Source organism: Mustelus asterias, chromosome 8 (genome assembly GCF_964213995.1).
Source record: "Mustelus asterias chromosome 8, sMusAst1.hap1.1, whole genome shotgun sequence".
In the NCBI taxonomy this organism is placed as follows: Eukaryota; Metazoa; Chordata; class Chondrichthyes; order Carcharhiniformes; family Triakidae; genus Mustelus; species Mustelus asterias.
Window position 1 is genome coordinate 76,170,120 of NC_135808.1, and position 3,591 is coordinate 76,173,710.

Genomic DNA, 3,591 nt, shown 5'->3' on the forward strand with positions numbered 1-3,591 from the left:
TTATTAATCTTCTTCCTGCACTGGATGCCTGACCTCTTCTGTGTCATGTTGGTACTGACCACCACTGCCACTGCCTACCAAGCCGGATTGGTCACCTTGTGGCCAGAGGACATCGACTGTGTCCAGCAGTCAACACTAAATTTGGCGGCTGCCATCTTCTTGCTTTGGGAGGCACTTCTTCAGTGGAGCAGTCCTGGGCTGGGCTGCCAACATTGAGAAGACTGTCCACAGCTGCAGCTAAAAGATGAATAACCTTCTCTGTTCCGTCAGGGTAAGTACCTGGAGTGAGGTGAATGCATGGCGGGGCAGGGGAATCGGAGGCTGCCCACTAGCCAGTCACAATGTTTCTCGTGTATGCATAATTAATAAATTGGGGAGTGGACGACATGGTGTGAAAGCCCGTCGTTGCTGCTTGAAGGTAGAATTTCTCATGCCTGCACCCACACTAAGTGCCACAGGGGGAAAATCCAGCCCTTAGTCTTTGACCTTCACTTAGACTTGTGAATAGAAATAATATTTTAAAAAAATATATCCTTACAGGACACAGAAATAAGTTCACTTCAGCCATGCTTTTCTTACTGCATCCTAAATCACAGGAAAGTGAGTGTTGTGCAAGACAGGCCCACAAGACTATTTGCAAACCTCAGTTCCCTCTTGTAAGAATTATGTGGGCCCCAGTGTTATTTTCATGCTATATCATTAAAAGGATAAGGAAAAAATACAATTTGGGTGGGATTTTCTGGCCTTCCTCACCCAAAACTGGAACCGCCCCCTCCGAGGTCAATGGACCTTTGCATGCTCCGCCCCCCCCCCCCCCCCCCCCCCCCCCCCGCCCGCTACAATTCCCATGGCGAGGGGGGAGAGAATTTTCTCCTTTGTGTTCAAAGTTAAATTTTAAAAACCCGAGACTGAACAGTGTTTACAGGCAGCAGTGCTCCAAACTTGTCTACAAATTCTGAAGTGTGACAATAATCTGACTCATTTTCACTCTGCCACTCTCAGTGTTTTTTTTAAACAAAGTTACCATTTACGATGGATTCAGAAGCTTCTCAGGGACCTGTCCAGGCTGTAACAAGTGTAAGCTGGAAGTTGTTTCCTTGACTTCAACAGGATTTATAAAAGAAAGAATTGGTTTTAAATAACCCTGTTTATGATCTCAGGACATCCCAAAGCACTAATGAAGCACCTTTGTGAGGTAAAGCCTCTGTTGTAATCCTGGTGCTGATTTTAACCTGAGGACCACCACACCTCAGGAGAGGGGCAAGGTTAATCTTCCATGACTAACCTCAGCCGATACAGAACCCACGCTGATCACGTTACTCTGCATCACTAACCAGCCGTCCAGCCAACTGCGCTAACCGACTCCCATATTTCTGATAAAGGGCTGAACAAACCAAATTGTCTGAAAGTTTCCACTGGTTGGTGGCCCTTCTGGCAGTATTGTTGTACATATTTAATATGTAATTCATATTAAATATATTATTTCTATCACAATCAAATATAAATCAGGACACCATGATAGACTAGTGACAGAAATAAAACTTCCTCACTGATAAACAATGAACAATAACAATCGTGCTGCCTTTATGATGGCCTGGACTTCAGTTAGTGGCAAAGTGGTAGCACTCATTGCTGAACTCAAGGAATGCCACCCACACAAATCAGTGAATTTTCTTCACTTTTAATTCAAATTTTACAGTGAGCAAAGTAAATGATTGGGGCACACATATAGGATTAATGCTGAAATACCATAAACATTTTTAAAAAAAATCCTGTTATTTTAAAAATACGAGATTCCTTTTAGTAGAATGGAGAAATTTGACATTTAACAAATATAAAATTAACTTTCAGTAAGGCTGGTCAGCAGTGATTATGAACTTAGTAAACCATTAATAACCCCCATTTGCACCTTATTTAACACAGTGTAACATTTTCAAGGATTTTTAGAGCGAGACTAATAGCATAAATGGGATAATTTTCATCAGTTCAGTGATTTCTATTTGATTGCAGATGGGGGGTATTTCCCCAGTACACCCTGTGGGGAGGTGACGACCATTGATAGCAAGTCATGGCTTGTTGCATATAATTGAGCATGTGTGAACAACAGAAGTTGCTTTCAGTTTCGGAGTAATATAATGGCGAAGATCGACATTACCACCATCATTACCACCACAAAATCCAGAGTTTCATTTTACAACCATTGGCTCCCATTGGACAGGTTTTATCTAATTGCTGGGTCCAGTGATATAGACATTGAGCAGTTGCCTGAGAAATGGCTCTCGAGCAGTCCTTGAGGACTTCAAGAACACAGGTGCTGGATGGAGTACTTCAACATAAAAATAAACTTGCCGGAATTTGTAAGGCCAGTGGTGAGTTTCTGATGACTGTAAACATGGGTGCACTGGCGGCTGTAACACTGGCATCATGGGGCATATGAACAGCATCAGTAGTGATGTAATGATGCAACATTACAATTTCTGGATAAACTGTTATGGGATGTCTGTGTGTGCTCATAATAGTGAGCACCACTGTGCAGTCCGTTTAGAGGAAGACTGACAGAGCACTCTCAGCCAAGATGAAAACAGACAATTTTTTAGTAGAGTAAATACTCACACCTTTGAAGCATTCTGAATGGAACTAGATTGATTGATTATTGAGGGATAGTTTGGAGCAGAAAATTAATTTTTAGAATAGTTGGGTCAATTTTAAATTCCAGGATGGCAGAAAACTGGATGACGTGAATGGTCATTCTATATTCCGGTGTTCTTAAATAGGAATGGCATATAGAAGGGGAGCAAGTTAGTTAACCATGATTCTGGAACAACATTCTAACCATCAGTAGGGGTGGCTGATGGGGGGTAGTGTGAGGGAGGGGAGGAGAGGGGGGTGGAGGGAGAGAGGGGAGGGGAGTGGGGGGGGGGGGGGGCGGGGGTGGTGGTGGAAGTCTGTTGCCCCAGAGTTACCAGTTTAAATTTGATCAACATTTGGGGTTTAATTGCATTTTTCTCCAGGTTATTTTTAGCACATCAGTTAATATGCTGGACGGAGCCTCCTATCTTCCCAATTTTAATTAAGTCATTAATCTATAAATAAATGGGTTAATAATCTCTTAAACATAGATCTGACAGCAATGTAATGTACTGTAAATGCATAAAAGTAGCACAGAGGAAATTTAATCTCTTGAACCTCCACTAGAGGGCTGGTTTGAACAATCTGGGAAAAGCTGGAAAACTTCCCAGCAGAGGATATCCCATCCTGAAGAAATGACGACAAGTGCATATCCCATAACGTAAAGCAGGGGCATTGGAGCAAACCTGAGTGATGTCAGAGAACTGCAGAGTCCAACTAAGGAAGACGGTATGGATTGAGGTGGTTAACTGGTATTAAAATATTTTAAAGATTGGTGGACGAGCATTAGACATTGGATTCCTAACCCAGAAGCTTATATTTTAGATCCACTAAGTCTTGACTGACATTCGAATTTACTTCCTTCATTGACATTTTGGCAGTTGACTGGGTTGTTTGGTGGAGTGGGTTCATCTTGGAAGGGAAGAGGGGTGTCCTAAAAATCTGGCAGGTCCAATCTACTTG